The sequence below is a fragment of the Hyla sarda genome, chromosome 12 (assembly GCF_029499605.1).
Source record: "Hyla sarda isolate aHylSar1 chromosome 12, aHylSar1.hap1, whole genome shotgun sequence".
NCBI lineage: Eukaryota > Metazoa > Chordata > Amphibia > Anura > Hylidae > Hyla > Hyla sarda.
The window spans coordinates 77600814-77613939 of NC_079200.1; the positions used below are offsets into that span (position 1 = coordinate 77600814).

Here is a 13126-nt window from a genome sequence, read left to right on the forward strand (position 1 = left end):
ATTCGCGAATATCGCATATTCGCGAATTCCGCGAATATAGCGCTATATATTCGTAATTACGAATATTCGTTTTTTTTTTTTTTTTTTTTTCACAGTACACATCACAGTGATCACCCCTCTCTGCTTCCAGCTTGTGTGGTGTAAAGAAGGCTGTAATACTACTGTGTGAGACTGGCGTGCGAAAATTCGCATATGCGAAAATTAGAATATGCTAATTTTCGCATATGCGAATTTTTATATTTGCTAATTTTCGTATGCGTGTATTTTCGCATACGCGAAAATAAAACGAGGATATAACGAATATGCGAATATTCGCGAATATATGACGAATATTCATCCATATATTCGCGAATATTCGCGAATTCGAATATGGCCTATGCCGCTCAACACTAATGTTGAGGCCAATTAGAGAATGTTATAGGCCTGTCTGAAGAGATGTGTTTTCAGGCCACATTTGAAACTATGGATGTTGCTGTTGAGTCTGAGGGATTGAGGTATAGCATTCCAGAGAACCGGTGCAGCACGAGTGAAGTCTTGGAGACGGGAGTGAGAAGTTCGGATTATAGAAGATGTTAGTGTGAGATCATTAGCAGATCGGAGAGAACGTGTAGGATGGTAGACAGAGGTGAGAGAGGAGATGTAGGGAGGAGCAGCATTGTGGAGAGCTTTGTGTGTGAGACTGAGGATTTTGTACTGTATTCTGGACTGAATTGGTAACCAGTGTAGTGACTGGCACAGGGAGGAGGCGTCGGTGTACCGGCTGGAGAGGAAGATGAGTCTGGCTGCGGCATTAAGGATGGACTGAAGAGGAGAGAGTTTGGAGAAAGGAAGGCCTATTAGTAAAGAGTTACAGTAGTCGAGGCGGGAGTGAATCAAAGCAATAATGAGAGTTTTAGCAGTTTCAGTAGTGAGAAACGGGCGGATTCTGGAAATGTTTTTGAGATGCAGGTGACAAGAACGTGAAAGGGACTGAATATGGGGAGTGAAAGACAGATCAGAGTCAAGTATAACTCCAAGACAGCGAGCCTGCTGCCCGGGAGTTATGGTAGTACCACATACCGAGATGGAAATGTCAGGCAATCTCCAATAATTATTGTGTGGTGTGTGTATGTGTTTACAGCATAAAACAGGAGAGGGAAGGGTTACAGAACAGGGCTGCCAGGCTCGCTCTCCAGAGTAGTGAGTCAGCAGAGTGAGGGAGGGGGATGAGTAATCACAATGCAGGCATAAGAAGGACACGCCCCTTACCTTTGACAAGAAGGAAAATACATTGAGCAGCTGTAATATGCAATTTTTTTGTGAAATATCAGTGACAGAGACATAATTACATGTACATGATCAGGATGAGGTACTGAGTAACATATAACAGTTTTTTGTGGGATCCGATAGTACGCTTTGGGTCGGTCCCGGCTGCTAATCATAGCCGGGACCCTGGGCTAACAGTGCGCGGCATCGATTGTTGTGCCGCGCGCTGTTAACCCTTCAGACGCGGCGATCAAAGTTGACCGCCGCGTCTGAAAACGAAAGTAAACGCTTCCCGGCAGCTCAGTCGGGCTGATCGGGACATCGCGATAAAATCGCGATGTTCTGATCAGCTGGGACGCAGGCGGCGTCCGATCGTCGATTGATTGCTCGAAGCCTGAGCTACAGGCTTGAGCAATCGAGCCCCTATCTGACTGATCCGTGCAAAGCTATGGCTTTGCAGGGATAAGCATAGGAGATGAGTGTGTGCAGTGTTATAGTTCCCTATGGGAGCTATAGCACTGCAAAAAAAAAAAGTGAAAAAAAAAAAAAAGTTAACAAAGGTCATTTAACCCCTTCCCTAATAAAAGTTTGAATCACCCCCCTTTTCCCATAAAAAAAAAACTGTAAATAAAAATAAACATATGTGATATTGCCGCGTGCGAAAATGTCCAAACTATAAAAATATATCGTTAATTAAATCGCACAGTCAATGGCGTGCGCGCAAAAAAATTCCAAAGTCCAAAATAGTGTATTTTTGGTCACTTTTTATATCATGCAAAAATTTATAAAAAGTGATCAAAAAGTCCCATCAATACAAAAATGGTACCGATAAAAACTTCAGAACACGGCGCAAAAAATGAGTCCTCATACCGGCCCGTACGCGGAAAAATAAAAAAGTTATAGGGGTTAGAAGATGAGAATTTTTAACATATACATTTTCCTGCATGTAGTTATGATTTTTTCCGAAGTACGACAATTTCCAACCTATATAAGTAGGGTATCATTTTAACCGTATGGACCTACAGAATAAAGATAAGGTGTTATTTTCTACCGAAAAATGCACTGCGTAGAAACGGAAGCCCCCAAAAGTTACAAAATGAATTTTTTTTCTTCAATTTTGTCGCACAATGATTTTTTTTCCGTTTCACCGTGGATTTTTTGGTAAAATGACTAATGTCACTGCAAAGTAGAATTGGTTGCACAAAAATTAAGCCATCATATGGATTTTTAGGTGCAAAATTGAAAGCGTTATGATTTTTAGAAGGTGATGAGGAAAAAATGAAAATGCAAAAACGGAAAAACGCTGAGCCCTTAAGGGGTTAAAAACAGCGCAGCCTGCAAATTTTGGAGGGGTTTGTTACTACACAAAGATGACACATTGGCCCAGATTTATCAAACTGTGAGAGCTCGTTAGCTGAGCTATGATTTTGTTTAGATTGGACTTTTTGATATATTTTTTTTATATATGAAGGTATATGAAGTGACCAAAACTCGATTTTGTTTGCAAACACTGAACAATGCTTTACTACAGCACAGCATTGATCAGTGTTATTGGCGCATATTTATACAGACTGCCTATATTCTACAACCTTCCTCAGCTGATTGGGACTCTGCGATTTTGCCGCGGTGGTCCCGATCAGCTTCCCTCTCTAGCACATGTGTTTTCACACTTTTAGACACTGCCATCAACTTTGATTGCGGCATCTAAAGGGTTAATGTTCAACATCAGCCTGATTGGTGAGGGTTCCAACTAATGATTTATACAACACAGTGGGAGCAGACACAGGGTGTACATGTACGCCTTGCGTCCTTAGGGTCATTCCCACGTACAGGATCTGCTGCATATTTTTGCTGCATATTTTGTGCAGCTGATATTGCTACCCATTGAAGCTAATGGGTTGCAAAATCAGCTGCACAAAATATGCAGCAAAAATATGCAGATCCTGTACATGTGAATGTACCCTTTAAGGCAGTGTTTTCAAACCAGGGTGCCTCCAGCTGTTGCAAAACTACAACTCCCAGCATAAAGGCTGTCTGGGCATGCTGGAAGTTGTAGTTTTGTAACAGCTGGAGGCACCCTGGTTGGGAAACACTGCCTTAAGGGGTTAATGTTAAATAAACAAGCAGTGTGTCCACATGTTGTGGGCCCAGTGGGGTCACTTTCCCTCCTCCAGTGTCCACAGGTCCCTTTACCAGAACAATTTTTTTTTAAATCGCGGTAAAACTGTGCCATTTTTTCCACAATTTTTCAAAAAATTGCTCTGGTAATGGGACCTGTTGGCTCTCGGCCCCCATCCTCTTCCTGTGCTGGGGGCGGAGCCAACAATCAGGTCCTCTTCATCAGCAGAGATATTTACATAGAAAGTAACATCAGGGAAAGTAGCCTTGTCTGACTGGGGATCCGGGACAAGTGTCTTGGATCCTCAGCAGCTGCAACAGGCCCTTCACCAAGCCGGGCCCTCGGACTACGTCCGAATTGACCGGCCGCTCAGTCCGCCCCTGTGTAGCAGTATGCATACTTTTACCTGCCCTGATGCTAGCACTGCTCTGGATTTTTTAACAGTCCCTATGGGACACGGCTGCCATAGCCAATCAGATTTAAACATACATCTGCTATTCTCAGATGCCCACGATTATGGTTCCTACCCGTCACCAGCGTTCTAGTTCCCCTCTGCCTCAAGGCATGTCCTAAATGCTTCCACCCCAAAATAATGATAATATATAGCATATGTTTGCATAATACAGACCTTTTACTAACAGCCCAATACAAATACTTTCTTCACACCCTGACCACATATACAGTATCAGTTGCAAAGAACAATGTGACCAATATTGACCCCATACAGCAACCATATAGCGTTAGAAACCAGTACTATACAGGATATATATACCCTGTAGAAGTGATTACATACAGGACCATATAGAGGTAGATACAAGCACTAAGAGATTATGGCACAGTTATATCTAGTGACTCACAGGCAACGTCTTCTCTGATCGGAGTCGTTCTCTTTTCCTTTTATTCTTCATCCAGCTCAGATGGCCATGATGACTTCTCTCAAATACGACTGGGTATGATGCCCAACAGTGCTACTCCACTCATTAATAATGCCCCCACTGTGATCCCATTCACAAATAATGCTCCACTGGTACACCCATTTAGCAATAATGCCCCCTGTGCCCCATGTAATGGCCCACAGTGCCCCATACAGCAATAATGCCCCTGGACCTCCATATAGAAATAATGCCTCATGTGTGTCTTCATACAATAATTGCCCCTGTGCCTCCATACAATGATAATGTCGACCCCACACACTAGAAAAGCATATGTTCCCATTCTGACCTCTGGGGGGCATTGCTGTATTTTCCCACAGAGTACATAGAATTCAGCCCCCCACATAGGGTGAGCATGATCCTGTGTATTCTGCATTTTGAAGGGATTGTCTTCCTCCCTGTATTTCACATTCATCAATGTATAGGGAGGGGGAGAAGGGAAATCAGAGGCCGGTAATTAACAATAATGGAGGTTTTTTGTTTTATTTATTGAAGGCCACAAGGGGATCAGAGTCGGCGACTGATGAGAGATGTTACTGCGCCTGATCCACAACAGGCGAGAGCGCGCCAATGCAAGCAAACCGCACTCCTCATCATCCAATAACATGTTTAATGACAGATTGACGGGGGATTTGCAAATGTGAGCTGGCATGGCTGCTGCTAACTTCAGCTTCTGCCGCCTCCGCCGCCATGCCAGCATATTTATGTGCATAATTTGATTTCTCCGTCTCGCTGTTTAGTACATTTTTAATATTAACTATGCAAGAAGAGACAGACGAACTTAAGATGCTCCGACGCTGCGAGTTCATTAGACGGTAGGAGATGGGCACCGGTGACAGAGATTGAGCTGCAAGCAGTGGATCAAAGAGTCGACGCTTTACAAACACATGGCACAGCGAACAAACCGAAAGAACAGATTTTCCGTCGTCTGCGAGATCTCACGTACATCGTGAGGTTTCCTTTTCTCTTCTACCTTCTCTTGGGGCTTATTGACAGTAATTCAACAGTCAGTTAAGCAAGTTCATGGAGACGCGGCAGTGGTTTGATGGGCTGCGCTCTAGTTTGAGGCTTTCTGATTTTTTTTTATCGTTCTATAAGTCTGTCATGGTGCGTCGTTCCCAGTGAATGAAAGACATGGAAGCAAAATATCATAGTTATCTCCACAAGTGTCAATGGCATAGGGAGTCAAAGAGAGAAGCGAGCGGTGACTACTGTCAACATACAATCTTAGCAACAGGGAGAGGAGTAGGCCAGTCAGGTGCCAACAACCCCCAATAGGTGAATTTGAAAGTCCCACAATTGCCCCTTAAATGGGATTTTCCAGGATTTACTAAAAATTATGTAGAGGTTGGAACATGGCTAAAACAGAATAAAACAATTTTACTGGCAATTCTGCCATTGCTCCAGTTTCTCCACTGAACCTGCTGCAATGATGTCACATATATTTCTCCCATGATGCTTACAGCCATCACTGGCCTATGTAGTCATGTGATCTACATACAGAAAGAGAGCGCAAATGACAAGGAGCATTGCATGTGAGAGAATTAGAATGGGTTGACACTAAAAAAACGCTGAACATGAGTGGTATACATCAGAAGGTCGTTCGTTCATGGAATGTCCCACAGTGGGTAGAAAGCCTTGGGTGATGGATGAACGCTAATGTTCTTACTATTGGTAATATATGTTTCTTGTGTATGATTCTATGTATTTTGCCCAGTTTAGCTGATGCTGCAAGATCACAAGGGATAATACATCACATGCATGTGCTGCAAAGGTTACACAAGGGTTAGGTCCCCTTTTAAGGGCCAGAGCACATGGCAGGTGAAATGTAGTTCTATAAAAGACCCTGTTGACCTGTCTGGTATTGGTCTGGTTAAGCAGCAAGGGATACCCATCTGGATGCAAAGGCTGGAGCATATCTCAGCTTGACCAACTCCATTGGTATGGGATCCTGTGCTACAGTCTTAAAACTACTTCAGCTACAACCCAGGTTTCCATATTTCCTCTAGTAAAAGTTTAGTACATGTGCAGTACTTGCCGGCATAGCAGCAGAAAGCTATGCTGAGATATATACCATGGCAAACCTGCACCAGACCCCATTCACCTTAATAGACCAAATGTAGTCTATTAGTGGTTACTTCTGATCTATTTCATAAATGTATTCTTTAATTTTGCAAGGCTCAAGTGCTGGCATGTTAAAGTGGAAACAGCCTGAATATTAGTAGACTAGGCTCAGTCAAGTATAGTTAAGGAATTCCACACGGGTCCACCATGGCAGACAGCCGCATACCTTTCTGCTGGTATGCTAACATATACTACACTACACGTAATTCCCTGTCCTAGCCATGATCTAGCCACTATAAAATATTTTAGAAATGTCTAAAAAAAAAAACTGTACGTACTGTGTATAGATCCAATTATTGTAAATTGTTTTAATTATGCCAATAATAGGTGCCAGATTATCAGACATTCCGATATACTGTAAAATCTCACTTAGCGGACACCTCCCAATAGCGGACTGTTTTTTATTCCCCAGCATAGTCCCATACTACTTAATGTAAGTGCACCCTCCGAATAGCGGGCACTTCCAATAAAAGACGCAGAAACACCCATGCCGAGCAACACACTCCCAATAGTGGAAAACCAGGCTTTATGTGCTGGCCCTATCTTGTACACTGGGCGGCTGCCCGGGTGGGTACAGCCAATACCCCGGTAAGGGGCCCTCACCCCCGCTGCACTCCCCTGCAGCAGCTCCAGCACAGAAGCAGAAGACCGATGTTTCAACAGTGGTCTCCTGCCATATTGTTTACCCCCTCTGATCCCCCAGTGCAACTTCATTCCCCCCTGTGCCAATTCACCATCCCCCCTTATTAGTCCATGTGCCACATAATTTCCTCTTGATCCTCCTCGTGCCATTTAATTCCCCCTTTTATTACCCACTTGCAAATTCATCACCCCCTCTTCCCCTCTTTACCACCCCCTGTGACATTCCCTCCCCCCCTTTTATCCTGCCAGTGCTATTTCATCCCCCAATGCCATTTCATTCCCTCTTCACCCCCCGGTGCTACTTTATTCCCCCTGTGCCAAATTACCATTGTCAATGTGTTTCCTTTAGAGTTTGTTCTACAGGAAGCCCACCTATATCACCTGTAAGACTCAGGCCCACCATACAACCTACCTGAACCAAACTAGTCTCCACTATGAGAACATGCACAAGATATAACATCTCTTTTGTCTGCATAAGTTGTATAATAGTGCTGAGTGGGATAATGGATTGTATTACAGTCATTCCTGATCTGTTGCCGGAATACTTGGGTTCACGCAGAGGTCTTCAGACTCATCTGTTGGGGTGACTTTATCCGTTCAGTCTCTGCTGAAGAATTCACCATCTGAGTTCCAAGTTACCGCCTCCATACAAGGGCTTTACTCTGAAGTCTCCTGGTAGTGACCCCCTTCATGACCCAGTCCTGACACCGCACTGTTTTCATAGTGGGGTTCACAAGGATGTCAGGCTGCTTCCTAGGAGCCGGATCAGGAGGTGTTAAATCATGGCCCTTTGACATGGCAGATATACTGTATCCTCTGTAACCTCCAAAATCCTTCATCCATCTTCACCACCAAGATTCTGCTGGTCCATCACATCATTTAGTCTCCATGTTTTACAAGATCTTGCAGCTACTTATCTGTTGTAGAATAATGTGTGGTGACGCAATACAGAATCACGTGTTCTTCTGTATTCCTGCCCATCCTGTGTGGCAGATGCTGCTTCAATGTCCGTCTTGGGCCCACATTCCCCAGGACTCTATATTATAAATGGTTATGCAATGGTTAAGTTATTGGTATTTTCTATGTACTTGTCTCTTTAAACCTTAAGCCATTAAGGACCTAGGGCGTATGGCTTCCTGGTACTTAAGGACCCAGGACGTATCCATACCCGTGGGAATTTCGGTCCCCGCCGCGCACTGGGCGGGGACCGGACCAGGGTCACTGCTGATACCTATCAGCAAGCACCCCGCGCAAATGCCCAGGGGGGTCATCAGACCCCCCATGTCGGCGATCGACGCAAATCGCCGGTGAATTCACACCAGCGATTTTAGCCAATTCCGGGTCATTACGGGTCTATGGTGAGGGGGATCGCGGTTGTCCAAGACACCTATGATCCCCCTGAAGGGATAGGAGTGAGGTGGCAGGGGTGCCACCCCTCCTATCCCTGCTATTGGTCGTCAAGGAGCAACGACCAATAGCAGATCGGGGGCGGGGGGGTTAACTTTCGGTTTCCCTGTTCTGCCCACCCACAATATGCGGGGGAGAACAGGGAAACCAAAGGGGACCGGTGGCAGAAGATCCACTTACCATCCGGAGGCTGATCGGCGGGCGGCGATGTCATGCGGCTGGCTCACTGGATCCTACGGAAGCCGGTGAGTTGCCTAGCAACATCTGGAGGGCTACATTTTGAGACCACTATACATTGGTGTCTAAACTGTAGCCCTCCAGACTAAACTACAACTCCCAGCATGCCCAGACAGATGTTTGCTGTGTGGGCATGCTGGGATTTGTAGTTTTGCAACAGCTGGAGGGCTGCAGTTTGGAGATCACTTTTCAGTGATCTCTAAACTGTGGCCCTCTGGATCTTGCAAAACTACATCTCCCAGCATGCCCAAACAGCAGTTTGCTGTCTGGGCATGCTGGAATTTGTAGTTTTGCAACATCTGGAGGGCCACAGTTTGGAGATCACTGTGCAGTGGTCTCTAAACTGTAGCCCTCCAGATGTTGCAAAACTGCAAATCCCAGCATGCCAAAACAGCAAACAGCTGTCTTGGCATGCTGGGAGTTGTAGTTGCGTACCTCCAGCTGTTGCATAACTACATCTCCCAGCATGCCCTTCGGCGATCAGTACATGCTGGGAGTTGTAGTTTTGCAACAGCTGGAGGCACGCTGGTTGAAAAATACTGAGTTAGGTAATAGAACCTAATTGAAGGTTTTCCAACCAGTGTGCCTCCAGCTGTAGCAAAACTTCAACTCCCACCATGCACGGTCTGTCAGTGCATGCTGGGAGTTTTAGTTTTGAAACAGCTGGAGGTTTGCCCCCCATGTGAATGTACAGGCCCTCATAACAAGGCCACAGCGGTTCTCACATAAACACAAAAAAATCAATACCCCCATGTGACCCCATTTTGGAAACTACACCCCTCACGGAACGTAACAATGGGTGTAAATACTCACTGCACCCCTTATTAAATTCTGTGAGGGGTGTAGTTTCCAAAATGGGGTCACATGTGGGGGGTCCACTGTTCTGGCACCACAGGGGGCTTTGTAAACGCACATGGACTTCCATTTCAAACAAATTCTCTTTCCAAAAGCTCAATGGCGCTCCTCCTCTTCTGAGCATTGTAGTGCGCCAGCAGAGCACTTGACATCCACACATGGGGTATTTCGATACTCAGAAGAAATGGGGTTACAAATTTTGGGGGTCAATTTCTCCTATTACCCCTTGTAAAAATGTAAAATTTTTGGGGAAAAACAGCATTTTAGTGGAAAAAAAAAGTTTTTTTCATTTACACATCCAAAACAAAAAGTCGTCAAACACCTGTGAGGTGTTAAGGTTCACTGTACCCCTTGTTACGTTCCTTAAGGGGGTGTAATTTCCAAAATAGTATGCCATGTGTTTTTTTTTTTGCTGTTCTGGCACCACAGGGGCTTTCTAAATGCGACATGCCCCCCAAAAACCAAATGTGACTCCTTCTTTTCTGAGCATTGTAGTTCGCCCCCAGAGCATTTTATGTCCTAAATGGGGTATTTCCATACTCAGAAGAGATGGGGTTCAAAATTTTGGGGGGCATTTTCTCCCATTACCCTTTTTAAAAATTGTAAATTTGGGGAACAAAAATTTACCACTAACATGAAGTAGAATATGTCACGAAAAAACAATCTTGGAATCAGAATGAAAAGTAAAAGCATCCCAGAGTTATTAATGCTTAAATTGACAGTGGTCAGATGTGCAAAAAATGGCCGGGTCCTTAACCCCTTAAGGACCAAGGGCGTACAGGTACGCCTTTGCTCCCTGGTACTTAAGGTCCAAGGGCGTACCTGTACGCCCGTGGAAATTTCGGTCCCTGCCGCGCGCCAGGCGGGGACCGGACGGGGGTGACTGCTGATATCTATCAGCAGGCACACCGCGCAAATGCCCAGGGGGGTCATCAGACCCCCCCCTATGTCGGCGATCGCCGCAAATCGCAAGTGAATTCACACTTGCGATTTGCGGCTATTCCGGGTCATACGGGTCTATGGTGACCCGGAATATAACGGAGATGGCATTTGTCCATGACACCCACGATCCCCCTGAAGGCATAGGAGTGAGGTGGCAGGGGTGCCACCCCTCCTATCCCTGCTATTGGTGGTCTAGATGCGACCACCAATAGCAGATCGGGGGCGGGGGGCTTTACTTTCGGTTTCCCCGTTCTGTCCACCCACAATAGGCGGGCCAGAACGGGGAAACGACAGAGGACCGGCGCCGACATCCACTTACCCCGCGGGCGAGGCTGCGGGCGACTATCGGTGGAGGAGATCGGAGTCCGGCAATGTCGTGCCGCTGGCTCCCTGGATCCGACGGAAGCCGGTAAGTTGCCTAGCAACATTTGGAGGGTACAGTTTGAGACCACTATACAGTGGTCTCTAAACTGTAACCCTCCAGATGTTGCAAAACTACAACTCCCAGCATGCCCAGACAGCTGTTTGGGCATGCAGGGATTTGTAGTTTTGCAATAGCTGGAGGGCCCCAGTTTGGAGATCACTGGCAGTGATCTCTAACTGTGGCCCTCCAGATGTTGCAAAACTGCAACTCCTAGCATGCAGAAACAGCAGTTTGCTGTCAGGGCATGCTGGGATTAGTAGTTTTGCAACAGCTGGAGGTCCACAGTTTGGAGATCTCTAAATTGTAGCCCTCTAGATGTTGCAAAACTGCAAATCCCTGCATGCCCTAACAGCAAACAGCTGTCACGGCATGCTGGGAGTTGTAGTTGTGTACCTCCAGCTGTTGCATAACTACATCTCCCAGCATGCCCTTCGGCGATCAGTACATGCTGGGAGTTGTAATTTTGCAACAGCTGAAGGCACACTGGTTGGAAAATACTGAGTTAGGTAACAGAACCTAACTGAAAGTTTTCCAACCAGTGTGCCTCCAGCTGTTGCAAAAGTACAACTCCCAGCATGCACTGTCTGTCAGTGCATGCTGGGAGTTGTAGTTTTGAAACAGCTGGAGGTTTGCCCCCCCCCCCCCATGTGAATATGCAACGCATACTCCTAGCGGTAAGCTCACTGTAAACCGCCGCCAGTGTGAATGTACCCTAAAAACACTACACTACACTACACTAACACATAATAAAGGGTAAAATACTACATATACACCCGTTACACTGTCCCCCCAATAAAAATGAAAAACGTATTGTACGGCAGTGTTTCCAAAACGGAGCCTCTAGCTGTTGCAAGACAACAACTCCCAGCATTTCCGGACAGCCACTGACTGTCCAGGCATGCTGGGAGTTTAGCAACAGCTGGAGGCACCCTGTTTGGGAATCAATGGCATAGAATACCCCTATGTCCATCCCTATGCAATCCCTAATTTAGTCCTCAAATGCGCATGGCGCTCTCTCACTTCGGAGCCCTGTCGTATTTCAAGAAAACAGTTTAGGGCCACATATGGGGTATTTCCATACTCGGGAGAAATTGCACTACAATTTTTTTTTCTCCTTTTACCCCTTATGAAAAAGAAAAGTTGCGGTCTACACCAGCCTGTTAGTGTAAAAAAAATTTTTACACTAACATGCTGGTGTTGTCCTTTACTTTTTATTTTCACAAGAGGTAAAAGGAAAAAAAGACCCCCAAAATTAACGCAATTTCTCCTGAGTACGGATATACCCCATATGTGGGCGTAAAATGCTCTGCGGGCGCATAACAAGGCTCAGGAGTGAGAGCACACCATGTACATTTGAGGCCTAAATTGGTTATTTGAACAGGGGTGGCTGATTTTACAGCGGTTCTGACAAAAATGCAAAAAAATAAATACCCACATGTGACCCCATTTTGGAAACTACACCCCTCATGTAATGTAATAAGGGGTACAGTGAGCATTTACGCCCCACAGGGGTCTTACAGATTTTTGGAACAGTGATCCGTGAAAATGAAAATTTTAATTTTTCATTTGCACAGCCCACTGTTCCAAAGATCTGTCAAACGCCAGTGGGGTGTAAATGCTCACTGCACCCCTTATTAAATTCTGTTAGGGGTTCTGTTTCCAAAATGGGGTCACATGTGGGGGGGGGGTCCACTGTTCTGGCACCACGGGGGGCTTTGTAAACACACATGGCCCCTGACTTCCATTCCAAACAAATTCCCTTTTCAAAAGCTTAATGGCGCTCGTTCTCTTCTGAGCATTGTAGTGCGCCAGCAGAGCACTTGACGTCCACACATGGGGTATTTCCATACTCAGAAGAAATGGGGTTACATATTTGGGGGGTAATTTTCTCCTATTACCCCTTGTAAAAATGTAAAATTTGGGGAAAAACCAGCATTTTTGTGAAAAAAATTTTTGTTTTCATTTACACATCCGACTTTAACAAAAAGTCGTGAAATACCTGTGAGGTGTTAAGGCTCCCTGTACCCCTCGTTACATTCCTTGAGGGGTGTAGTTTCCAAAATAGTATGCCATGTGTTTTTTTTTGTTTTTGTTTTTTTGCTATTCTGGCACCATAGGGGCTTCCTAAATGTGACATGCCCCCCAAAAACCATTTCAGAAAAACTCACTCTCCAAAATCCCATTGTCACCCCCTCCCTT

The 13126-nt window shown here is 45.4% G+C and overlaps 1 protein-coding gene across 4 annotated transcripts in view; it reads right to left on the minus strand.

Annotated features, from left to right (window-relative positions):
- TSHZ2 (teashirt zinc finger homeobox 2) overlaps positions 1–13126 on the minus strand; it is a 197201-nt gene that overhangs the window by 9848 nt on the left and 174227 nt on the right. The gene's annotated exons all lie outside the window — the stretch shown is intronic.